General features: G+C 43.0%; 1 long non-coding RNA gene across 1 annotated transcript in view; it reads right to left on the bottom strand.

Moving 5' to 3' along the window:
• LOC108309216 overlaps nt 1–19349 on the bottom strand; it is a 61822-nt gene extending 42473 nt beyond the window's left edge. Inside the window, exon 1 of the long non-coding RNA XR_001827233.1 lies at nt 19032–19349. This is a non-coding gene — a long non-coding RNA (uncharacterized LOC108309216). The remainder of the gene's footprint in view (nt 1–19031) is intronic.
• Between the last annotated feature and the right edge of the window lie 765 nt (nt 19350–20114).

A 20114-nucleotide genomic window follows, 5' to 3' on the forward strand; every position in this document is an offset into this window, starting at 1 on the left:
ACAGCCTCAGGCTCAGCCTCATTACCTGCAGAGTCTGAGTAGCCTACCCCAGTGTACCAGCCACAAGGGTGGGCTGGATCCCAGAGCTGGTGATCCAGCCACCACACTCATTCCTTCTGCTCAGACTTGGCTGGTAACAGTCCTCCTTTCACTCTCAGGCTCAAAGGGTGAATGAAGGCAGAGCCAGTTTAACAGATACCTGTTTGGGTCCAAGTGTAGTGGCTCATGCCTATAATACCAGCACTTTGGGAGGCTGAAGTGGGAGGATCGCTGGAGGTCAGGGGTTCAAGATTAGTCTGGGCAACCTAACAAGACTCCGCATCTAAAAGAAAAAAATTTAGATTAGCTAAATGTGATGCTGTGCACCCATAGGCCTAGCTACTTAAGAGGCTGAGGTGGGAGGAATGCTTGAGCCCAGGAGTGTGAGGCTGCAGTGAGCTATGATTGTGCTACTGCACTTCAGCCTGGACAACACAGCAAGACCCTGTCTCCAAAAAAGAAAAAAAAAAAAAACATACATAGTAGTTTAGAAACAGGACACTATTTGGATAGATTTTTGTTGTTGTTGTTCTTTTTTGAGGCTCAGGTTCCTTCTGGCAGGGACTTGAAAGAGAATCTACTTGACGCACAAGCCACTGGGAAACTGCTTGTGGAACTGGGCAAGAAGGCAGTATAGACATCTGCTTTGCTGATAGTGCTGCTGGCGGCCCCGGCTGCTGGCAGTGGGCTCACAGGGAGTGTCTGTTCCTAGCACCTCTTGTGCTATGCTGTGGGACCATACAGAGACTCCAGCTTTGGTAATGACGTCCTATTGACACTGGGAGTTGCCCGATGCCAGTAAAAAATGTTGTCTGAACTGCAGTTGGTGGAGACCAAAGCACGTTCTTCTCCAGCATCTCACTTTACATAACAACACAATTGTTTAAAATTTTTATTTTTCCATAAGTTATCAAGGTACAGGTGATATTGGTTACATAAGTAAGTTCTTTAGTGGAGATTTGCAAGAACCTGGTGCACCCATCACCTGAGCGGTATGCACTGCACCACATTTGTTGTCTTTTATCTCTCACCACCCCCCCACTTTTAAACCAAGTCCCCAAAGTCCATTGTATCATTCTTACACGTTTGGATACTCATAGCTTAGCTCCCACATATCAGTGAGAAATGCTTTGTTTTCCATTTCTGAGTTACTTCACTTAGAATAATAGTCTCTAATCTCATCCAGGTCATTGCAAATGCTGTTAATCCATTCCGTTTTATGGCTGAGTAGTATTCCATCATATATATATTCACCATTTTGAAAAAAAAAAAATATATATATATATATATATATATATCTCCTAGTTTCTTTATCCACTCAATTGATGGGCATTTGGGTTGGTTCCATGATTTTGCTCTTGTTAATTTTGCTGCTATAAACATACATACAAAACTATCTTTTTCGAATAATGACTTCTTTCATACGATTCCATTTTAAAGGCTGCATTTACAGTTGACACAATTCAAATTTTTCCTCTTCAGCTGTGAGCAAAGGGAAGCAGTGGGGCACCACTGGCCAACCTGTAAGGTCCAAGGACCTCAACCCAAACACTGAGTCATGCATTTCATGGGAAACATGGGGTGTTTCTCTACATACACTACAGACAGATCCACACACAGAATCCAGGAGTACCATTTCTCAGAGCCAGACCTGCTTCCCAGGACACCTTCTTACCTTCCTCGGGAATCACTCAGAGCGATTTCTCTTTTATATGGCTTGGATATTTTGTCCTGCCCCCAAATCTCATGTTGAAATGTGACCTGCAGTGTTGGAGATGGGGCCTAGCGGGAGGTGTTTGGGTCATAGGGATGGATGCCTCGTGAATGGCTTGGCGCCCTCCCCATGATAATGAGTGAGTTCATGAAGACCTAGCTGTTTAAAAGTGCATGGCATCTCTCTTGCTCCTTCTCTTACCAGGTGATATACCTTCTCCCCCTTCACCTTCTGCCATAATTGGAAGCTTCCTGAGGCCCTCACAGAAGCAGATGCTGGCACCATGCTTCTTGTACAGTCTGCAGAACTGTGAGCCAAATAAACCTCTTTTTTTAAAATAAATAACCCAATCTCAAGTATTCCTTTATAGCAATGTAGAACGGACTAACACACCCTTCCTGGGAGAAGGAGACAGAAACCTACATTGTTGTATGCCTTTCATGGACCATGAACCATGTGACATGCTTTCCAAGTCACTGTCTTATTTACTCTTCATAGAATTATCTCACTAAATCCTCAGAAATCTTTTGACCTGGGAGTTATTATTCCCGTTGTACAGACTCAGAAAAGTTAAGCAGCTTATCCAAGGTCAAGCAACTAAAAAGTGGAATCAGGCCCTTTTGGATAACATTCTCACCACACATGTGGCCTTCTTAAATCTGTATCTCCCAAAATAATTTTGCCATGCACACCTGCTCTCTGCCACTTGCCAAACACAAGGTAGGTTTCCTAATTATAGCTTTGTTCGTGAATGAATAAATGAATGAATGATATATTTTTTTAGTTAACACTTATCTTGCCATACACGTCTTTGAATTCCCATATCAGGCCATTCAGCTCTTCTCCAGTTGTTAGCACCTCTCACAGATAGTTATCTAGACTGTACAATTCCTTTTGTGCAGGGTTCCAACAAACTTAGACTTAAAGTTATCCTTTTCCAGCCCATCTCTCTATTGAATCTTAGGGGTTAATGCACTTGGCTCCCACTGATCAAGTCAAAGCTGACAGGGTTGCACACCTGGCGAATCTCCGAATCTCCAAGTCCAGAAATAGATTATGAAATAAGCGAGGGTATAAGACAGTTATAATCCTGATGCTATTAATACCCAATGAGTGGAATTCTTAACAGCCGCCATTGTTAGTCAGCTATCATGCAGCATCATTCTTGCAGTTTAGAGTTACAGAAACATTGAAAATCACTTATCCACCATTTAAGATCCCTTGAATTGGTCATAAACACACTGTCTAAGGCCTAGCAAACCTCAGTTTCCCACTATGACGTGTGCTGTATCTACTCTTTCATTCGGAGAGAGTGATAAAAGTAGTGCAGTGTTTGGTCTGTTCAAGATTTCGTAGTTCTCTATCACACAGTGTTCTCTAAGTCCAGTGTTTCCAAAAACATATGTTTCTACAGAAATTTTTCCTTTACCTCAAAATAAGGAAAGGGAAAACATTCTCTCTGCTCCTGGCCCAGATTAACTATGAATTGCTGATATTTCCTTGTGAGAGGATGGAAACTGAAAACAGCTATGATAGACCAGCTATAAATGTATCCTACACTCTTGGGTTGCTGAGGCTTATAGAAGTTAAAAAGGAAAGAGAAAAATTTAACTGGCTCAATTTTTCTAGGAGTGTGTGTTTCCACATATGCATTAATAAATATAAGAATGGCATTAGGGCATTCCAATCATTATACACTGTTCATTGGACAAATGGGATTTTCAAATGGTGTTTTAGAATTGAGCTGCTCCCTTTCACAGTGGAGAATACAGTGCCTCTTTACCCTGGTAAGCTTCTCCTGAAAAAAGGCAATGATTTTCACGTGTATCCAAGAAAACATTCACTGACGACATCAATAATTAGCTTTTATTCCTTACTCTTATCCCCTGAGAAGGGTGCATTTAAGGGAAGATTGTCAAAAGACCACAAAGAAATCTAGGTAGTCATGACATCATAGGATTCTAGGACTTCCCTGGAGAAGATGTCTCTTGAGGTTTAAAACACATTAGTTAGGTAGACTAACTCCCAGGACCAAACTTATCAATATTTGATAAGTGCTGAAGCTGACACACAGAAAGCTAAGAGAAGCTCATCTTGCCTGCCTGGCTGCAAAACAGTGACAACAAAGATCTACAGTCAAGCTACAATCCATTTGGGTGTGTGTTCAACTTTACTTAGATTCATTCATTCATTTCTTCTTTCTTTTATTGATTCAACAAACTTATTCAACTGTATGCAGAGCACTTTTCTTGGTGTGGAGGTATAGCCAGGAAGAAAACAAACTCCCTGCCTCAATGGCATTTATATTTTAGTTGGTGAAGGAAATAATTATGCATGCATATGTAGACAGACACACATATAGATACACACATAGACATAAACATTGTTAGATATAACAATATTATATATTACATTAATATATTATCTACAGCCACACTTCACTTAATGATGAAGATAGGTTCTGAGAAATGCATTGTTAGGCAATTTTGTCATTGTGTGAACATCACAGAGTACACAAACCTAGATGGCCTAGCCTACTACACACCTATGCTGTGTGCTAGAGCCTATAGCTTCCAGGCTACACAGCTGTACAGCATGTGGCTCTCCTAAATGCCATTAGGCTACTGGAACACAGTGGTAAATATTCGTATATCTAGACATATCTAAACATAGACAAGATACAGGAAAAATATGAAATTTGAATCTTAGGGAACTAACGTCCTGTATGTGTCCATCACTGACTGTCATTATGGGGCATAGGACTGTACTAGCATATAATTTATTATATGTAACTTACATATATATATATATATATATATATATATATATATATATAGTCTTAGGTAATGATACATGCCATGGGGAAATTGTAAGGTAAGCAAAGAGGTAGGGCTGGGGCAGAGCAGGAGGTGGTTTTCCTTTGAGTTGGAGGGTGTCAGGAACGCCACCTTGATGAGAGATCTGGAAGGAGAAGGGAACAAGCCACACTGGCCTCTGGAAAAGACCATTCGAGGCAGAGGGCACAGCCAGTGGATAGAGGCTCCCAGGAGAAAGGTGCTTAGTGAGTTTGAAGAGCCGCCAGGAAGTCTGAGCTCAAACAGTGTAAGCCCCGGGGCGTGTCTGCCGATGAGGGCAGGGGCAGGCCCGTTTTTATGTGGCACTTGAAGGCCCCTGAGAGGAGTCTAGCTTTTACCTGAGTGAGCTGAGAAGTGATTAGAGTGTGATTAGCTGAGGAGCAACATGATCTGGCTCACTGAAACCAAAATGAAACAGAAATCCTCCACTGCCCAGTAGAAAGTAGACGGCAGGGTCCCGAAGGCAGGAGACGGTAACCCAGTTAGAGATGTTTTGCAGGAATCCAGACCAGAGATTGTGCTACGGATAGGTCAGGTAAGATGAGGACCGGAAACTGATGACTGGAGTTAGCCTTGGCAGCGGTGGTGGGCAGGGCTTGGTGACTTGGACAATAGCAGTTTCAGGGGAGGGGAGAAGAGAGCACAAAAACCCTACTGGAGTGAGTTCAAGAGAAGATGGGAGGAGAGGGGTGCAGACACCTCGCAGGGGGCAGAGGAGAAGGGCAGGGACAGAGGGGGATGGGGGGCCTAGAGAGGGTTCTTCTAAGACAGGAGAAATAGCAGGATGTCTGTATGCTGATGAGAGTGATCCAGTGGAGAATGGGAAAAGTGATTTCATGGGACTAAAGGAGACAGAAACAGGAGATGTGACTAGTGAATCTTCCCTGCAGTGGAGGGGTGGGTGGAGCTTCCATAGGTGCCCTCTCGGATGGTTCGCAGCTATGGGAGGGAAGGCATGTAGGTGGGTGAGTGGGTATGTAGGGTGCTGGGGATTTAAAGAAGTCTTCTGATCATCTGTTTCCTCAATGAAGTAAGAAATAAGCTCATATACACACAAAATCAGCAGCGAGTGAAGACAGAAAGAGCATTTGGATGTTTCCAGAGAAAAGATAATTTGTGAAATAGTCTCCCAGGAAAATTAGAGAGGGAAGGACCATGGAATCCCAGCAGGGATTTCCCAGCACACCAAGGTCCCACATGATATTAGGGTCATGAATTTAAAGTGAGACCAATCAGATTTGCTATGTGTTTTTTTCCAACCATATTCACCCAGCAGATCCAAGTACAAGATAGATAGAGGGTTGGATTTAACTGAATTTAGGATTTTTTTCAGGGGACGTGGGATTTGAGAGTGTATAGTTAAGAGTTGCAGGTGAGTGATTCTAGCACTTGGTCATTGAATCTGAACTGCTCAAGTAGGAAAAACAGAGGGGAGTGGAATGAGAGGCAGTGAAAACGTTATAGGATCAATGGATTGCAGGATTTAGTGAGATCAAAAAATTATCAGAGTTGGGTACTACAGGAAGTAAATTGCAAAGATAGAGTGGGTTGCAGAAAGTCAACTTGGCCTCATCTGCTAATGGAAGGAAGGTGTATGTATTTCCTCCGGCTGCAGTGATGGATTATCATAACGCATTGGCTTAAAACAACACAAAGGTGTGATTTGTAGTTGTAGAGCTCAGAATTCTGAAATGGATTTCACTGGGCTGTAATGAAGGTGTTGACATAGCTTTATTATTTTCTGGATTTTCTAGGGAGAATTCATTTCCTGGTCTTTTCCAGGACATAAAGCCAACCACATTCCTTGGCTCATGGCCATCTTCCTCCATCTGCAAATCCAGTGAGAGTGGGTAGAGTTATCAAGAACACCCTTCTGACCTCTTCCGTTTCTGCCTTCCATATGTAAGGACTTTTGTGATTAGATTGGGGCCACCTAAATAATCCAGCATAGTCTCCTTCCTTAAGGTCAGCTGATTAGCAACCTTAATTCCATCCTCAATTTCCCTTTGCCATGTAATGTAAGATTTTCACAGATTCTGGGGATTAGAAAGTAGATATCTTTGGGGGGTTCATTATCATGCCTACAACAGTGTGGTTATTGGTAAAGACAAGGTCTAGGTTTGATGACGGGAAGTGGTGGCTAAAGTGGATGGAGGACAAGATCATTGGAAAAGTGAAGGTCTGGGAATAAGGAGCCAGGATATTAGAAGCAGCATCTGCAAGAATATTGCAACAGCCAAGAATCATAATAGGAAAAGTGCTGGAGACAATGATTATTAATCAGGACTTAAAATTGTCAAAGAACAGAGAGTATGAGCAGAGGATAAAGCAATTTTCATTGACAAGCCATTGGGTGAGAGGTGGTATTGGAAATTAATGCTGCTGAAGTCGGAGTCAAGGGGGAAGACATTTTCCAAGCTCTGCTTCTCTAGAAGAAGATTCAGGAAAGGTAGTAGAAATGATGGGGAATTCTGGAAATGAAGAATTTCCTTATCACATCTCTCAGTGTGGGCTATCATAATCATAAGGTATTGTTTGTAACTTTTCAAAACTTTGACACATCTATTATCTTCATGTATGTTCATAACATCTGTGAGATGGAAATAGAAAAGTTATTATCCCACCTCCATAGTTTGGAAAATAAGGTGTTAATTGATGGCAAATAAGTGAAAACATTAGATCTATCCTGTGCCCATTTAATTACTCAGCTGAGTTGTTGAAGATACTGTGAAGAATATAATAAAGCATATCATATAATCACTTTCCTCTAGGAGACTAGACTCTTGGATCAAAAATCCCTTTGAGAATCTGATAACAATAAGGAATTTTGCCCCTAAAAAAAAGACACATTGGCACATACACAAAATTTTACATATGTTTTGACATTCCCAATTTCCCTAAAGTCCCAAGGGAGTCTTAGAATTAGAACCTCTTGTCTGAATGTTGAGATGAAACTACCGTTGACCCTTGAATAACACAGGGGTTAGGGACACTGAGCCCTGCTGCAATCAAAAATCCACGTATAACTTTCAACTCTTCAAAAACTTACTAATAGCCTACTGTTGACCAGAAGGCTTACTGATAACATAAACAGTCAATTAACACATAGTTTGTGGGTTATACATAGTCTTACAATAATAGAATCCAGAGAAAATAAATTGTTATTATTTTATTTAGAAAATAAATTGTTATTTTATTTAGAAAATAATTTATTTAGAAAATCGTAAAGAAGAGATAATACATTTACTATTCATGAAGTGGAAGTGGATCATCATAAAGGTCTATATCATCTTAGTCTCCACATCAAGCAGGCTGAGAAGAAGGAGGAAGAGGAAACGTGGGTCTTTCTGTTTTGGGGTTGCCAGAGATCTAAGAATATCTGCATATAATAGGATCCATGTAGTTCAAACCCTTGTTGTTAAGGGTCAACTGTAAAGACAATAGAAATTACCTAACAGTGAAGTTATGAGAGAAAGTATAATCAGGTGTCAAGTGGGTGATATGGAAAATGGTTATGAGTCCACAGAAGCAATGCGTCACTCAACTTGGGAATAATTATGGAAAAACTGTAGAATATTGAAGACTTGTGATGATTCCATGGAAAGGAGAGATGGCATTTCAGGTAGGAAGATGGAGAGAAGTTGGAAATTAACTTGGAATGTTTCAGAGCCAGTGAATAGACGAATCTAACCGTCTGTGAATTGTGGGCAAAAATGACTTCCAAGGTATATTTGTAAAAAATAATTAAAGCTTTTGGTGAAATGTGTCCCTCAAAACATTATTAATATGGCAGATGGGTCTGTTTCAGGATGAGCAACACATAAAATTATTATTATAATTGAGTTAGTAGGAATTTCTAAATTTGTGCTAACAGTTACAAGGTCTCTATCTTTAAAAGAAAATACTGAAGCAGGAAAAATAACTTTGTCATGTTCTCAGTGAGGAGGTTCTCATACAATTATATAATAGCTACTTGAATCGTACATTTTTTCCTGTGATTTTTATGTATTTTACATGTTCTTGGCTCTTTAAAAAAATGACTCACGAAGATAAAACAAAGGCTCTTCTTTGTAACTGGGATAAATAATGCTTCCCTTATTTCAAGAGTGAGTGTGAGATCCCAAACCCTGTTTTCCCCAACTTTCTCTGCTCTCTACAAAATATGAGCTGCCATGTGGAAGAGAGTAAGTAAAAATGTCAATACATTGCAGCTACTTGGATAGCATTTAGAGAAAGAGTCAAATGTTTTAAGAACACTTAATATTAAATGGAAAACAGATGAATGATGATAAATAATTTTATCTATAGGCCTGAGTTGCCAGGCTGGAATCTAAATCTGAGACATTGCAGGGAAAATCCTGTGCACGACTCATCGGAGGGCTGAATTACACCAAAATGAGATCCAGATTAGGAATGTAGAGACTCTGTAGAAATCCCCTAAAGCAGGTTTTTCCGAGCTAAATTCCCCTTAGTGATGTAGCCATGCAGAATAATCACGAGTATCCTGGAATCATAGAATGGTAGGACTGGGTGGAACCTAACTGTTCTCAAGTCTGACTCCCTAAGGATGCTGGGATTTCCTCTCCAGCACACCTGCCTCTTCCCTGAATAAGTATATCTGGAGACAGGCAAAGTCAGAGGTATGCTGGTAAATGCTTAACAGGTAATCTCCAAAGAAAAAAAAGCACCCTGACCATAGTATTTGCCAATATCCATGGTGTAAATACTCCCACTGTGGCCAATTCAAGCCACCAACGTGATATCAGCATTATACAATGGCAGTAAATAACCTCAGAGGCATAGAAGAAGACAACATAGTAAAATGATTTAGAAGTGGTAGATTTTAAATGTTTTTACCTTTCTGAAAAATATTATTTATTTAATTATAATGTAATAGGATTTAACTTATAAGAATGGCTGTATAACATATAACACAATAAATTGGCTCTCATGAGCCAGTACATGCTAGCTCTGGCAGACACTGATTATAGCCCTGGAAAATGACCCTGGACCACCTTCCCCGTGAAGGAAAACACCTTAGCGGGTCTTGATCAATGGCAACTCCCCAACAACATCACCCAAGCGTTCAGCATTTGTTTTTGTTTTTTTTTTTTTTTAGAGACAGGGTCTCTCTGTGTCACCCAGTCTGAAGTGCAGTGGCACAATCACAGCTCACTGCAGCCTCAATCTCCTGGGCTTAAGGGATCCTCTCTCCTCAGCCACACCCAGCTAATTAAAAAAAAAATTTTTTTTTAAGAAATGAGGTCTCGGTTTATCGTCCAGGCTGGTGTTGAATTTCTGGCCTCAAGTAATGCTCCTGCCTTGGTCTCCCAAAACGCTGGGATTACAGGCAGAAACCACTGGCTGGTGCTCAGCACTTTTAAGCCAGACCTGTCTTCTTTGCTTCACTCTCATTTCTTTGTAGTTTCTTTCAACACAACAAACGCCAAATAAACGCTGAATGAATTAATGATGTAAATGTAAACGTGAGAAAACTAAGAGAAATACAGATGGATATTTTTGTAAAATTGGAGAGTGGACTTCTTAAGCATGACATAAAATCCAGAAACCAAGAAAATAAATGAATAGACATGATTGAATAATGTAAAACTTGTATAAGAGATAACACTTATTTCACCTAACAGATGAGCAAATATTAAGATGTTGTAAAACCCCAGTGTTGAGGAGAGGTGAGGAAACAGGCATTCAGACACTGTTGGTAGAAGAATAAATCAGTGCAGCCTATTTTAAGAGAAAAAAACAGTGATGTCTAAAAGATTAAAAAAAAATGCACATATACCTTGACCCAGCAATTCTGTTATGATTTGTAAAATGTTTTCAAATGACCCAAAATATATGCACAAAAAGATTTGTCCTGCCTCAGCTTCAGTGCTGGGATTACTTGCCCATTTATTTAACAACTATCACTGAGGGCCTCCTACCAGCCAGCCATGGCAGGAGAATCAAGAAACAAGATCAAATCCCTACCTGCTGGAGCTCACATGGTAGTAACTGCATAATATTAGAAACAATCGACCTGCAATCGCAGCACTTTGGGAGGCCGAGGTGGGTGGATCACCTGAGGTCGGGAGTTCAAGACCAGCCTGACCAACATGGAGAAATATTATCTCTACCAAAAGTACAAAATTAGCTGGGTTTAATGGTGCACGCCTGTAATCCCAGCTAGTTGGGAGGCTGAAGCAGGAGAATCGCTTGAACCCCGGAGGTGGAGGTTGCAGTGAGCCAAGATTGCACCACTGTACTCCAGCCAGGGCAATAAGAGCAAAACTCTGTCGAAAGAAAAGAAAGAAAAAAGAAAAGAAAAAAAAGAAAAGAAAAGAGAAGAGAAGAGAAGAGAGAGAAGAGAAGAGAGAAAGAAAGAAAGAAAAGAAAGAAAGAAAGAAGAAAGAGAAAGAAAGAAAGAGAGAGAGGAAGGAAGGAAGAAAAAAGAAAGAAAGAGAGAGAAAGAAAGAGAAAGAAAGAAAGAAAAAGAAAGAAAGAGAAAGAAAGAAGAAAGAAAAAAAGGAAGGAAGGAAGGAAAGAAAGAAAGAAAGAAAGAAAGAAAGAGAAAAGAGAGAGAGAAAGAAAGAGAAAGAAAGAAAGAAGAAAGAGAGAGGAGAGAGAGAAAGAGAGAGAAGAGAGAGATAGAGACAGAGAAAAGAAAGAAAGAAAGAAAGGAAAGAAAGAAAAGAAAGAAGAAAGAAAATTGAATTTTCTCTAATAGGGGACTGATGAAAAAACATGTGGTGTGGCCCTAAAGTGCAAAGCCACCAAAAGCTCTGCATATGTAAGTATCAATGCTCTCCAAGATGTATCATTAAGTGGGTAAAGGCACCAAGCATCGTGTTTAGAGTTATTCCATTTATGTAAATGTAAAAGGATGTGTGTGTATGTATATTTGTATAATCAAGTCTTTTTCTGGAAAGAAATTAAGAACACTATTAACTGTTATTACCTTTGGGTTAGAAGATGGCGTGTACTTTTAATTTTCTATCTTTTTATACTTAAAAAAGCAAAGTATATGCATCAATTTTATTTAAAGAACAAACTTTAGTTTTTTTCATAAATAAATAAGAATGTCTTAGTTTGGGTTCCCCAGAAAAAGACCTAGAGACAAGGATTTGAGTGCAAGCATTTGTTTGGAGGGTCTTTGTAAGAAATATAAGTGGGGGATTAAGGAAGGGAGACTGGGCGGGGGAGGGAGTGAATGAAGCGTGTGCTGCCAATCAAGTCACCACTGTGGGCAACTGGAGACTGTGATCCAGCCTAAAACATGCACCTGAGTTAACCCACCCAGCCAAAGCACCTATTTAACCATCAATTCCTGTGGGTCATTGATTGAAAGCTGCTCAAGGTCTTAACTCCATTGCTCAGACACAGAATAAGCTCTGTGGCCAGAGAAAGCCTCAGGCAAAGAGCTGGGACAGACACAGGAGCTTGGAGGGGACATGGGTCGGGCACAAGGCATGTCTGCTACAGAGACCACAACCCTAGTATCAGATGATAATAAATAAATAGAATGTGCATGTTTGCTGACCTAGCAATTTCACATTTAGGAATCTTCTCCCTGATGTCCTTACATACCTGGGCCCCAATCAGCAATATAGAAAGGCAGATTGATTGCAAAATTGTTTATAACACAGTAGAGCCAAAACAAAACCAAAAATCCAATGTGAATGTCAGTCAGTAGGAAGGAATTAAATACACCATGGTGCATCTTACATATACAGTCAAGAAAAATAATGAGTTTCATCTTAGTAACTGTCATGAAAACAAATCTCTGAGACACGCTGCCTGGTGGAACAATATATATCATGAGACTTCATTTTTATAAAATAGAAGAAACAAGAAAGAAGCAAATAAAAACATACACAAACTCCACATCAACTATATGTGCATGTATGTATACCCAGCAAAAGGTCTGAAAAAATAAACAAGTTGCCAGAGTGTGCAATGCAAAATGTACATTATTGATGTTTTAATGTATTATTGTGTATGTTCATTTACTCTAAGAACCTGCATTACATGAAAAGTGGAGCTAGAAATAGTATCTAATTCTAGGTTATTATGGAGACTGAGATCATACAAGTGAAATCGATAGCTCATAGAGTAAGTCTTCAATAAATATTGAATAGTTGCTGTTAAAAAGGATGGCTTTGCATGTCGCAGAGAAGCCATGAGTATAAAGTGCACCACAGTTCCCTTGTCTCCTCACACCTCACAGTATTCACTTGTTTGCTTTTTTGTTTGCTTATTCATAGAGTCAGGGTCTCATTTTGTCACCCAGGCTAGAGTACAGTGACGTGATCATGGTTCACTGCAGCCTCAGTCTCCTGGGCTCAAGAGATCTTCCTGCCTCAGCCTCCCGAGTACTTGAGACTACAGGTGTTAGACATCATGTTTGGATAATTTAAAGATTATCTGTAGACACGGGGGTCTTGCTTTGTTGCCCAGGCAGGTTTCAAACTCCTGGCCCCAGGCGATCCTCCTGCCTCAGCCTCAGTGCTGGGATTACTCGCCCATTTATTTAACAACTGTGGAAGGAGAATCGAGAAACAAGATCAAATCCCTACCTGCTGGAGCTCACATTCTGCTGAGGTAGACAATAATGAAATAAATGTACAACGCGTCAAGTGACAATCAATGCTGCCAAGTAAGGAAATGAAGTGTTGCAGGTAGGGTGCTGTCGTTTATAGGATATTCTCTGATAGAGTGCTATTTGAGCAGAGATCTGATGAAGTCACTGGGAAAAGTGCACGGGCCTGGGCAGGTTATGGGAAGGAAGGAGAGTTTGCTGAGTGAGAAGTAAAATGATTGGAAGGGAGGCTAATCCTGGCCTGGTATTTTAACATCACTGCTGCTGGAGCATAGAAAATGGATTGGCAGCGGGGAAGCGGGGGAAGGAGGATCATGTGTGTGACGTTTGCCTTCACAGTAGTAAAACAGTGAAGACCAAGGGTGAGACCATGGCCGTGAGTGTGGGACTGGAAGGAATGGGATGATGGGAAAATAGTTAAAAGGTGAAAACCAGCACCTGATCATTAATTAGATGTGAGAAGAAGAAGAAAGAATTGTGAATGAGGCTGAGGTGAAATTGCTGCAGGGTGCAGCCATGAGGAGGTCTTGAGAAGGGGCTGCCCAGGATGGAGCCTCCAGCTGCCTACCCAGCCACTTCCCTCCTGCGCATCACATGCTTGAGTGCTCCGGTTGCACCAAACACTGTGTTCCCCAGAATGTCCTTGCTCTGGGTGGTTGCTGCTCTGGTTTGAATGTTTGTGCCCTCTGAAACTCATGTGGGACCTTGGTCCCTGAGGAACAGAGACCTGAGCTAGCATGCCGTGATGCCCCATGCCACCTCAGGACTCTGCAGAGACCCCAGCTTCAAGAAGGCGCTCACCAGTGGTGGCCCCTCGACCTTGGACTTCTCAGCCTCCATAACTATAAGAAATACATTTCTGCCCAGCTATGGTGGCTCACACTTGTAATCCTAGCACTTTGGGAGGCCATGGCAGGAGAGGCTTGGAGTTCAAGGCTAGCCTGGGTAATAGAGGGAGACCCCATCTCTGCCAAAAAATTAAAAATTAGCTTAGCATGGTGGCACACACCTGTAGTTCTAGCTAATTGGGAGGCTAAGGCAGGAGGATTGGTTGAGCCTAGAAATTTGAGGTTGCAGTGAGCCATGATTACACCACTGCACTCTGGACTGGGTGATGGGGTGAGACCCTGTCTCCAAAAAAGAGAGAAAAGAAAAGGGGAGAAGAAGGGAAGGGGAGGGGAGGTGAGGGGAGAGAAAGGAAAGGAAGGGGAGGGGAAGCGAGGGGAGGGAAGGAGAAGGAAAGGGAGGGGAAGGCAGGAATTTCTTTTCTTTATAAATTATCAAGCTTCAGGTATTCTGTTTTAAGTAACAGAAAGCAGACTAAGACAGCTGTCTAGAAAACTCCTATTTATCCTTCAAAACCCAGACGCAGCTCAGGCATCACCACCTCCAGGCAGTCTGATGCTGCAGCTGGAAATGAATCATTTACTCTTCTGCACCACTCCCAGCCTCTTCCACAACCTAGCACACAGCTTCCCAACCAACATCTAGTAACACAGCAGCAGGTCAGAATTATAACCCAGCTGGGAAGGGGGAATAGGAAGGTCTGGAAATAACCTGTGAAGACCCCGCACTTGGCATGTTGCAAATAGGTTGTGCTTGCACAGCTAGGCCTCGAATTGCCCACATTAGGCCTGAAGCAGCTGGAGCTCCTGACCAGTTAGCTCTCTTCATGGACAGCGCATCCATTTACCCAAGTACCGCACAAACATCATCATTTTCTATATGCGCTATGCCCTGAAACAAAAACGGGGGGTGCTCTATGCTGTACTAGGTGTTAAATTGGAATTATTTTCATCTCAGTTTCAAGTGAGGCCCCAAAGCAATAGATAGAACATTCCAAAGTGAGATGCAAGATTTGCAAAAAGTGCTTATGGAAACCAGTTTTCTACTCTCAGCGAGCCACCCACCTCCAGACTATAAAAGATGAGAGAGAGGCCAAGAAAAGAATTGAAGTTTACAGTAGGGAATTTTTGGAGGAAAGCTCTGCTGTGGGTCTCACCTGGAAGAAAATAAGGTCACCTTCCCTACCTAAGCCAAGGTGTAGGGGTGCCTCCTGATGCTTGGGGGACGCAGTGGGCTGGTGTCTGGCTGAGAAGCGGGGAGCCTGGCTGGTTGGTTGCTCTGTGGTGTTGGGGTCAGCTTGCACTCTGAGTTGCGGACAAAGGACTTGTCGTGTTTCCCATGAATGGTGAGGACCTTTCAGGGGAAGGAGGGAGGAAGCAGCCAAATAAGGAGTGAGGCAGCCCCAATAGGAAGTGACTTCAGATTCCCTGGGGCTGAGGAAGAGCCATAAGCTAGGAGCCAGAAGAGATGCACTCAGAGCCCCAGAGAGCTCCAGTGGAGACAGCCCCAGGAGTGTGGCCGAGCTGGGAACAGAGAGTTGGAGGGTCTCAGAAGAACCTATAAAGGCACCACACAAGGCAAGGGCTGCTGCAACCCTGGCCTCCCTACTTTTGCTCATCCTCCGTTTCTCTTCCCCGATCTGATGCTGGGGATGTCAGAAACCAGGTGGGGTGGGTACCTGGCTGTGGCAGCCATTAGTCCTTAGGAGGCTGAGGCAGAAGAATCACTTGAGCCCGAGACTTTGAGGACACAGTGAGCCATGATCGTACCACCGCACTCCAGCCTCAGGAGAAGTTTTACCCGTAAGTGAAGCATGATGCCTTTGATTATTACACTTGATTCAATGTATTAATTACTGAAAAGAGCTGGTGTTTTGAGATTTAAGCAACTGGGACACTTTTAATATCTAAAGGTAACCAGGAAAGCTATGGGCCCCTGAGTTTTCCCCCAGGACTGTGGAAGGGTGGGCCTTAGCAAATGCTCTAAAAGGAGATGGAGGTGAGAATAAACCTGCCTTCCCATTGTGCCCCGTGGGTCATGGTGAGTTCCTCGTAACAGATGTTTTTCTGTCCCCATTCTTTCCCTCTTCTGGGAGCTCCTTGAGAGCAGGAACGTACACCTAGTGTAAGTGTAGTTTGGCCCACAACAGTTACGGGTTTTTGTAGATTGATCCAAAGTCCATCCTGATATGTCTCATTTCTGTTCATTTCTTCCCAGTCTTCTAAAATTGAGCTTCTCATCTTAGTGCCTTGAATACGTTCCAAGTGTGAGGAGAGACTGACTACCCTGAGCCCCCAACTAAGTCCCCCCAACTAAGGGTATCCAGGCAAGTGCCCAAGGGCTGACAACCAGAACCTCTTGCCTTCAGCTACAAGCAAACCTTTATCCTAAAGTGCCTTAGAAAAATGATCATTTCTCCGTGGAATCAACCCAAATGCCAAGTTTATCAGGATAGACTGGACAAAGAAAATGTGGTACATATACACCATGGAGTACTATGCAGCCATGAAAAGGAATCAGATCATGTCCTTTGCAGAGACATGGATGGAGCGAGAAGCCTCATGTTATCTTCCTGTTACATGTTATCCTCATGCCACATGTCCTCAGCAAACTAACACAGGAACAGAAAACCAAACATGGCATGTTCTCGCTTGTAAGGAGGAGCCAAATGGTGAGAACACATTGGTACATGGTGGGAGAACAACACACACTGGGCCTGTGAGTGGGGGCGAGAGGAGGGAGAGCATCAGGAAGAACAGCTAATGGGTGCTGAGCTTAATACCTAGGTAATGGGCTGATCTGTGCAGCAAACCACCATACACACATTTACCTATGGAACAAACCAGTATATCCTGCACAGGTACCCCAGAACTTAAAATAAATGTCAAAGAAAAATGATTATTTCTCTGAATGCTGTGGGTCAGAAAACGGCTGGAAGCATTGCTCTAAAATAGCTCCTGGGACCTTCACATTTTGCTTTCTGACTTTCTGCTCTATGCACAATAATTTTTTTCTGTTCTTCTTAAACAGAAGTATGTTTTTTTTAATATTGTGCTTTAAGTTCCGGGGTACATTCGCAGAACATGCAGGTCTGTTACATAGATATACACGTGCCATGGTGGTTGGCTGCATTCATCACCCCATCATCTACATTAAGTATTTCTCCTAATGCTCCTAATTTCTTTTCATGCCTCTCCTAAAGTTCATCACTCTATGCCACTATCAGCTGCCCTGTCGCTACATGAAACAGTACTTCATCTTCATCTACACAGGCCGAACATTGCATCCCATCTTCTTCATCTTTGTACATGGCCACCTTGAGTTTCACATGGTTTGTGAAATGCAGGCGTCCCTACAGTCGACGTACAGAAGAACCCAGTGAGACTGAGAATGCTTACGGACATTCTAGGAACTGTGGCATATGTCAAGAAACGTGGAATAGTTGCCCCCTTGCAACTGCCACCAGGTGCCTGCTGCTTCCACCCACTTTTACACTCCAGGCTGTGGATGCTGCTTGGGGTCCCCAGTGGGCCCAGCCGTCATGGGTGGGATTCCAGTGGGCCCTAATGGGAGGCTTGTGACATCCATGGGGCCTTTCCCCAGCCTCTGTCTTATTCTTGGCTCCTACAATAAGTAGGATCAGTAATACATCAGGCAGTGTGTGCAATATCTGCCTGATGCCAAACCCCTTGGCTCTGATTCTCCTAGGCCGTGGTTTGGGGGCTCAACTTCTCAGAGTCACCAAAGCTGTAATCTGCTAACCCAATTTCAGTTCCTGGATATTTCTGGCTATTCGTCTTCAGGGGATACCCAACCCCTGGTATCATCTTACTAGTCCTGGAATCTTGAGTTGAGGCCAAAGTAATTGAGTTTTTGTTAGAAAAGATGGGGACAAAGTTAGAGGGTGAGAAAAAGCATCTGATGCCCAAGACTGTGGGCTGAACTGGAAAAAAGTGTGTCTGAGGGACTCCATCAGAAAACTACACAAAGTCTTTGGGTTTGGGTTGTGTATCTCCAGCAATAACCTGCTGGTGTTGACTAATTAGGTGCGCCATCGTTTGGAGACTCATTAAAGACTCTCTTTGCCAAACAACGTGCAGGGAAATGAGAGACCACCTTCCTCATAGCATATTTAATATGTTCTCTTTCTCTCTCTCTCTCTCTTCTCTCTCTCTTTCTCTCTCTCTCTCTCTTTCTCTCTCTCTCTTTCTCTCTCTCTCTCTCTTTTTGTCTCTCCCTCTCTCCCTCTCCCTTTCCCTTTCTCTCTCTCTCTGCAAATTGGCTCATGAGTATTCCTTCACTTTCTCATTATAGCAAAACGAAAAATCCAACCACATGCATTGCCAGCGACTTCTCCCTTGTGGCATAATTCTACAGGAGCAGGGAGAAGACAGTTCCAGTGGGAGGCAGGACCACCGAGAGTGCAGCAGGCCTGGGCCAGGGGTCTATGAGCTGCTCCAGAAGCTTCCGACTGCTGCTTCTGGAGCCCAAGTTCTGGGATCTGAGCAAGGGGACACCGGTTGTGCTGGTGGCCCTCTCCTCTTGCAGAGAGGACAGGTGCTTAGCAGAGAAGCTGAGGCCTTGAGCATTCTGTTTTCCTCTCCCTGGGCCCAGGCCAGGCACTTTGGGTGTCCTCTTCCATGGGTGGTCCCTGCTGGGGATTTCCAAGCCCCCAACAGAATTACATTCTTTTTCCTCAGTCCTTGCACTACCTCTGTTTTCCCACAAGAGCAAAATACAATGGCAGCCTATGCTGCATGGCACAAGCTAGCGTCATGACCTCAGGGCCACTAAGAAGGTTCTCATGCCCCTTGAATACTTTCTTGGAGTGCAAAGGCTTTCATTCCTCCCTTAGGGATATGGATATAGATCCCTCCAGCCTTTGGGAAGCTGGGTGGAACCTGGAGCCTCTCCCTCACCCCATCCAGTTTCAGTCCCCTCTACCCTTGAGCCGTGGTCTCAGTGACCATGCAAACATTACCATCTTCTTCAACAGCTCTACTAGGACAGGGGCTGGAAGTGATGGCCGCAGATCCTCTCCCCAGTGAGTAGATGCAGATGGAGGGAGTACCCATGTTCTGCAGCAGACATCCTCCACCCACCCCCTCGGCCTTTCAGCCAGAGCACATCATTCATCCCGGGAGAGGAGTGGCCAGCCCAGGGCAGGAGAGGGGGCTCCATGACCTCAGGGCTGGCCAGGGCGTAGTGCAGCGGATCGAGAAAGCATTGCAAGTGAGATTTCCCTATAACTCCAACTACTCTGGAATCTGTCCTGACCACTTTTTGTTTTCCCAGTTTTACCCAAGGGTCGGCTCTGCTTCCGCAAACATCCTGCCCTTCCCCTTCTCTGGCCTGTGCTCAGAATTCAGAAGCAGGTGTGGGGGCACGCGGTTGTGCCCTTTAGCTGATGGTCACAGGAGAAATGACCTCAGCAGAAAGACTCCAGAAATGACAACTATACTCAGTTTTGGGAGGTTTTATTAAAAAACAGCTCTTACCTCCCCTTCCCCTCACAAAAAAGAACAATAATATTTTTAAATTAAAATGTGTCCTTTTTTAAGCAAGAGATACGTGATTTTCCCAGTGGCAGTTTTCAAACATTTCAAAAATGTTAAATGGTAAGTCAAATCTCCCTTTCTTCTATATACTTTCTCTCACCCTGGAAATACATGTATATTTATGCATGTATTTTCTAGGATGCAAATAACAAAGGAAAGTGATGGCATTTGGAATTCAGGTGCTTAAAGAGGTGGACATGTGCTTTTCATCCCAGCATGTCACTGAGCACGTTGTCACTTGTCTTACACATGTGTATCCAGTTCTGTTCATCTGCCACCCTCTTTGCCTGTATTTGCTGATCTGATCAACTAGATGTTTGGGCAGATTTCCTGCTCTCATACCAGCACCATGCTTGGAGTGTTTCCAAGACAAGCAAATCAAACTTGTGGCCAGAGCGTGGCCTATTTCCAACAAAATACGGACATACACACTTCAGGACCCCTTTACTATTGTTTGCTATAACCCAATGAGCAATGGGCAGGTTTGGGGACCACAAAAGCAAAAA

The sequence above is a fragment of the Cebus imitator genome, unplaced genomic scaffold, assembly GCF_001604975.1.
Source record: "Cebus imitator isolate Cc_AM_T3 unplaced genomic scaffold, Cebus_imitator-1.0 Scaffold92, whole genome shotgun sequence".
NCBI lineage: Eukaryota > Metazoa > Chordata > Mammalia > Primates > Cebidae > Cebus > Cebus imitator.